The sequence below is a fragment of the Manacus vitellinus genome, unplaced genomic scaffold (genome assembly GCF_001715985.3).
Source record: "Manacus vitellinus isolate BGI_N305 unplaced genomic scaffold, ASM171598v3 scaffold_110_pilon, whole genome shotgun sequence".
Lineage (NCBI taxonomy): Eukaryota > Metazoa > Chordata > Aves > Passeriformes > Pipridae > Manacus > Manacus vitellinus.
Window position 1 is genome coordinate 198,674 of NW_021938845.1, and position 7,117 is coordinate 205,790.

Here is a 7,117-nt window from a genome sequence, read left to right on the forward strand (position 1 = left end):
CAGGGGCAGCCACAGATGCTCTGGGAAATCCATTCCAGGGCCTCCCAACTCTCCCAGCCACGAATTCCTTCCCAATATCCCATCTCATCCTGCCCTCTGGCAGTGGGAAGCCATTCCCTGTGTCCTGTCCCTCCCTGCCTTGTCCCCAGTCCCTCTCCAGCTCTCCTGGAGCCCCTTTAGGCCCTGCCAGGGGCTCTCAGCTCTCCCTGGAGCCTTCTCTTCTCCAGGGGAACCCCCCCAGCTCTCCCAGCCTGGCTCCAGAGCAGAGGGGCTCCAGCCCTGGCAGCAGCTCCACAGCCCCTTCCCTCCCCAGTTACTCATTCCTGCTGTTATTTGTCCTCACATCATTTTGGGGCCACGGTTCCTATTGCTGCTCCCAGTCCACTCTTTGTAATCCAATGGTTTCCTGGTCTCCTCTCCCTCTCCTGCTGTTCCCCAGGTGTCACCCTTGTTAAAAATCCCTTGTTAAATATCCAGGGTTGCTTTTCTCTCTCCACAGCCTAAACCATCCCCCAGGTTTGAATCTAATTTCAGACCAACAGTAAGTTCTCGTGTATAATTTTTTTTTACCCCCTTTAAATGTACCTACAGGAAGCAACTGTGAATTTTTTCCTTTTAATGTCTTTCAAAGGCAGTGAATCTTTCCTGGAATATCTGCCCAGCAACCCTGAGAGGTGAACGATGGCAAATGGGGCTGCGGCAGTTTCCGACGTGGCTCTTCCCTGCCTTCCCACTCCAGCAGAAAAATGGGAAGGAGAATATATCCTTCTGCCTCAGCACAGCTTAAAACCACTCCCAAAAGCAGCTTAAATGAAGATACCCAGAGGCTGGAGAGGCTGGAATGCCACATCATCCCGTGGGCTCTGCTGTCACGGTGCCACCACAAAGCACAGGGCATTTTATGGTGCATCCAGGTCATTAACTGGATTAAACTCTGCAGAAGAACATTTCTCCAAGCAGGGGAGCCCAGTTTGCCTTGAGGAGCTCCCAGTTCAGCCCAGGACAAGTGCTGAATTCAGTGGGAAGAGGGTGGTTTCCAGGCTCCTGTCCCTGCTCCATGTGCCTGTCCAGGCGCTGGGGCTGCCCCTGGCACACAGGGTGTGCTCAGCTGCCACTCTGCCACAGCTCCCCACCTTCCCACGTGGAAAAAAACACATTCCTGGCATTATTCCTCCTCTCCAAGAGCTTATCCCTCCTCTCCAAGAGCAGGTCACACCACCAGTGGCCACCACACCATGGAGGGGGTTTGCCATGGGAAGCTTGGCCACAGCTGTGGCAGCTGAAGGGGGACAAGGGATCCCTGGGAGGTAAATCCCAGGCACCCACAGGTGGGTTTGGATGGAACAACCACACCAAAGGGTTCTGTGCTCCAACAGGGAGGTCTCCCTGCAGCCCTGCAAGCCAGATTTAAGAGCAAACCCCATGGAAAGGCAGCTCCTACAGACCCACTCCCAGTCAGGTTCTGTCCAGAACTGGAGGCACAGAAGGCAGCTCCTGAACTGCCTCAGCCCTGACACAATCAAAGTCCAAGTCATAAATCACCCCAAATCCCCAGACAAAATCCTTCCCACTCTGGAAGAGGAAATTAAGTATTAAATTAAAGCTGTTCTTTCTCTCTGTGTCCATTCTCTGCTTCCACCAGGACTGGCAAGGAGATGGTGCCCTCCAATGTGCCCTCCCTGGCTTCATCCTCAGCAAGTCTCTCCATTCCCAGGTTTCCTGTGTCTGGGAAGTCCTGGTGTCCTTCCCACTTTGGGCAAACCAACAGCTTCTTCCTTTCATTAACCTTGGGGATGGCACAAGCTCTATTTGGAGTTGCAGAGTGAGACTTGGTTTAAGCCCCTTGAATATAAAACGAGACAAAATATTCCTCCATCCCTCCCCCTTGGCTTGGGGAACGTAAAGACAGAGCAGGAAGGACACAGAAAATTACATTTTCACTTCACCATTCACTAAAATCAAACTCTCCTCCACATATGTTCATTTATTTTCTCCCAGAGTGAGATGGCAAAAAAAAGGATCACGACTGACGGGCGTCAATCAAAGTGTTTCATGGAAACCTGCAGTGGGAAACAAATCAACTGAGAAAATCGTGGAATTACAGAACAACCTCAGCTGGAAGGGACCCACAAGGATCATCAAAGTCCAGCTCCTGGCCCTGCACAGGACCAAGAATTCAACCATGTGCCTCATATCATTCGCTCGGTGACAACACCGAGACCTTTTCCAGAAGGTAGAGATCCAAGTGTCCTTCCTAATCTTCCTTTTCCTCATGGGTTTGCACATAAAAATCCAACCTCAGGCTCCATCCAACCTGGCCTTGGACAATTCCAGGGGCAGCCACAGCTTCTCCAGGCAACCTGTGCCAGGGCCTCCCCACCCTCCCAGCCAGCAATTCCTTCCCAATACACATCTAACCCTAATCTCTGTCACTTTAAAGCCATTCCCTGTGTCCTCTCCCTCCATCCCTTGTCCCAAGCCCCTCTGCAGCTCTCCTGGAGCCCCTTTAGGCCCTGGAAGGGGCTCCATGGCTGCTGCCATTGTCCTGAAGTAAACACAAATCTTTGATCAGACCTGCAGGTTACACAAGACCCTGGATGGAGGAGCTCTTGGAGCAACCAGGGCTGGGCAATCCCATAACCAGGAAGGGCAGAGATGGATCCTGGAGGATGTATCTGAGAGGGTGCACAATGAGGAGGGGGCAGGCTGCCCAAGAAAACCTCCTCAAAACAAACAAAGCTCTCAAGCAAGGAACTGCTTAGAGGCTCCACTTCATCCGTCATGGGATGGGTTAAGGTGGGAGCAGGACACAACCCAGGAGGAGGAACAGGAAGGGAAACCCCTCCAGCCCCTCCACCCAGCAGGAGCAACACGGGGGTGCCATCCCAGTGACACAGAGTCACCCCTGTCCCCCCCCAGAGCAGGGCCCAGCAGGAAGAGCTGTCCCTGAGGAATGACGGGGGAAGGCAGCGGCCTGTCTGCTCCCCACGCTCCAAAAGTCCTCTTCAAAATGGAATAGCGACATGAAAGTCACAAAAAATGACAGGGAGAGTGGAGAAAACACCTCCAAAGGAAAGGCTGGAGGAGTTGGGCCCTCTTTAACAAAGGAAAGGCAGATTGAATGTTGCCTTGATCTTCAATTGGGAAGATCAAGTGTAAGGACACCTGGAAGCACCAATTTAAATGGGAGAGGAGTTTTAAACAGCCAGGGTGATTCACCAAATAACCAAGGAAAGGCAGGGATCTTCTGTTCCTCGAATCAGGAGGGATGACTTGGTGGAAAACACGTTGAAGCTTTGCCAAGGGAACACAGAGCGACACGCGGAGGGAGAGGAGCACCCCGAGAGATGCACGAGGTCAGGGCAGGGGGACAGCAGCTCCATCTGCTCTCGTGTTCCAGGAAGCCAGGAACAGTGATCAGCAGCTTTGTGTCATTCTTGCATGTTCACAAAACAGCTTGTAAAGCAAACAGGGACAAAGGGTTTCTCCACAAGGTTTGGCACTCCAGGAGTGTCCAAAACTCCTCCTGCTCCAAGGGTCTGTTTTCATAGAATCATGGAAAGGTTTGGGTTGGGAGGGACCTGAAAGATCACTCAGTTCCACCCCCTGCCATGGGCAGGGACATTTTCCACTAGCCCAGGTTGCTCCAAACCCTGTCCAACATGGCCTTGGACACTTCCAAGGATCCAGGAGCAGCCACAGCTTCTCTGGGCAACCTGTGCCAGGGCCTGCCCACCCTCCCAGAGAAGAATTTCTTCTGTATATCTAAGCCAAATTTCCCCTCTTTCAGTTTGAAGCCATTTCCCCTCATCCTGTCCCTGCATTTCCAGCTGAACAGTCCTTCTCTCACTTCCTTGGAGCCCCTTCAGGCACTGGAAGGGGCTGTGAGGCCTCCACACAACCTTCTCCTCTCGCAGCTTCCCTCTGGTTTTGCCCTCAGTTCTGAACCAGATCCAAACACCTCTTTGGGTCAAGGTGTCTCTCCTTCTCCCCCCTCTACATTTAACAGTTCTCAAGAGCCTGTTCCTTCCTCCTGTGACAGAACACCTGGGTTCAAACCTCACCAGACCCAAACCTCTCACGGCATCTTTGCACGCAGGACTCGGCATCTCCAACGTGATTCCCCCTGGAAAGCTGCATCAGCTTCAGAAGGGTGAGGAGCTTTCTTTACAAAAAAAGATCCCTCAAAATGCTTCCAAGGTCTTGGACAAAAAGGAAATCCCCCTGGAGCTGGGCTGTTTGGACACTGTTACTGGCTGAGTTTCACCCGAGCAGTTGTTCATGATGACGCTCTGGCAGGTTCAGGAGAGGCTTCACCAGCAAAGAAACAGCAAAAACACTGGTTCTTGTCAGAGTTTGGCTGCATCTTTCACCTTCCCAGCTCAGGGAAGACCCTTCCCAGCACAGGAAAGACCATTCCCAACAGGAATGGAGGCAGCCATGGATAAGAGAGATTAATGGTGTGAGTGACACCACACAGCACCTGATTTCCGGGCTGGAGAATGCTCTGGATCCCCTAAATTTCCCAGTACAGAGACAAAGTGTTTCAGCAACAACCTGACAAACCATCCAAGTGAACCAGAAACACAGAAAATTAATCATCTGACTGGAGGAGGGGTTGGAGACGTGCCCGTGATCCTCACCCAAAACTCCACAATAAATACTAATAAGCTGCACTTCTGTAAAACAGCAACAGCAAAAGCAGTAACTTCTCTCTCAGAACAAGACTAAGAGATGGGGGGAAGTCCTCCCTGGCTGCCCCTTGGTTGCCAAAACATCTGGAGTCTGAGTCTTGCTTCTCACAGGCTGGAACCTGCAGAGAATCCGACCAGACCTTGCTGGGTGAGCTTTGCTCAGAGACAGGAAAAATAAAGAAATGAAGGAGAAAAAAAAAAATCGAGGAAATCAGAGGCCAAGATTTTGTTTACTTGATGCCCAAAATACTTCTTGAACCTTTTGACTGTTTAATGGACAGATCCATGACTTGCCCAACTTTTCAGTCCAGAGGGAGCCTCACCTTCCCCAGAGTCCCACTGAGGGATGTGTGGACACACAGCTCGTCCATGTCACGCTGTATTCCCGCTGTATTCCCAGACTCTGGACCTCTGACACACCAACCATCTTCTCCCAAGAGTCCTCTGCACCCTCAAGCTCCCAAATCCCACCAGAGGACACACTGCTGAGAGATGCACCTCACACCTCCCTGTTCCAAACTCACCGATCACGAAACCTCCTCATAACCAACCCCTGCCCAAAATTCCCACTGTGTCCCCCGGGTACCTTCTCCCCCGGGCCCTGCTGTGCCATCCTGCCCTCCCTGGAGCAGGCAGGCTCACCTCCAGTATCCGGATCATGGAAGTTGGGGTCCAGTCCCTTCTCCAGGAGCCTGCAGACCTTCTCCGCGTTCAACATCTGCACGTACTCCATGAACTTCTTCAGGTTGGCCTGGGGGACACACAGCACAGTGTTAACGTCCCAAAAGGAGCCAAGAGGCCGCCAGAGGAACACCCCCAAACCAGGAGACCCAAGGAAACCACCAGGATAACGGGGCAGCACCCACCAGGAGCCACGGTCCATGAGGATGTGCCACAAATCCACAGGGAAAACTGTCCTTCCATCCCTCTCAAGGCTGGAATTACCGGATCAACCCATGGAAATGGTCAAGGGCTGCCAGTTCCCACCCCTGTCTCAAAGAATCTTGCTCTCCCGAGGGCTCTGAGTGCCCAGATTTGCCTTTAATTCCGCCTGGTTGTGGGTTGTTGTTCTTTTTTTTTCCAGTTTTGGAAAGCTCTGCTTGATGAAAACATTACTTTATTAAATTTCTAGACTCCAGAAATTGTGGCTCTGCCAGGCAGGAGGCAACACTTGGACAGGCTACAGTGTGAAAACACCCATCTCACACACATTCCAGATTTCCAGACCTTTGATTGCAGCTTGGCTGGGTTTGGTTGGTTTTTTTTTTTTGAGCTTATTCTAATTCAACCCCACAGCAACTGACTTTAGGAAAGGCCTCTGGAAAGTGTCTGACACAGCAAAAATGCTGAGGGAAGGCTTTGGGAAAAGGTCCAACCGACTGGTCAGGCTGCAGCCAACAGGTCCCAGCAACACAGATATAACACCTGGTGAAAAAAACCTCAAATTCCAGCATTTTCTCCCTAATTTGATATGGAAAAATGATCTCTTTCATGAAGCAAAATGAATTCCAAAACGCTTCACTTCAATTTCCACTTTTAAGATTTCCACAGTTGGAAAACAGAAAAAAAAAAAACCCAACCAAAACCATCCTGAAAATATCAAACAGGATGAGAAACGTGTTTAGTTCTTAGAACAGAACTGGGACCACAGGATGGTTTTGGTGGAAAGGGACCCTAAAGATCATCTGTTTCCATCCCCTGCCATGGGCAGGGACACCTCCCACTAGCCCAGGTTGCTCCCACAGCCCTGTCCAACCTGGCCTTGGACACTTCCAGGGATCCAGGGGCAGCCAGCGCTGCTCTGGGCAAGAAAGTCTGTTCCCCAAGTCTTCCAAACCAAAGCCTCATCACGTATTATTTTGCAGAATATCTTGATTTTGTCAAAAATTAATTTTTTTTTGGGGGGGGGAACTTATCACTTTTAGAACAAATCCCATGGATGAGCCTGCAGATCCCAAAACTTGGGAGCCACAAGTTCATCGGGTGCTACTCCTCTGACCCACCGAGGGGCCCACAGTGAGAACTCAGGTTTCCACATCCCCCAGAGGAAACTTTCCATGGATGAGACAAATTAATGCTGGGCTGTGAACCTGCTTTAGCCCAACCCCAGCCTGTGTGTGGTCAACCTGCAGAACCAAACCCAAACCATTTAGCCCCTTTTCTCAGCAATCAGCACCCCGGGGCCAGGCCACGAACCAGATGTAAAAGGGTATCAACGTTTTAGAGCAACTCTGCTCCTCACAGCCCTCGGGGTGGGATGGAACCCACACAGGCACGGCACACAGACCACTCCAGGGGCACAAAAGGGTTGGGACATCCTCTCCAGGAGGTGCTCCAGGCAGAACAAGCAGTTCCCACGGCACCAGCACTGATCACAAGCGCAGTGGGAGGACAACTGGAGTCAGCAGTAACAAGGCACAAGC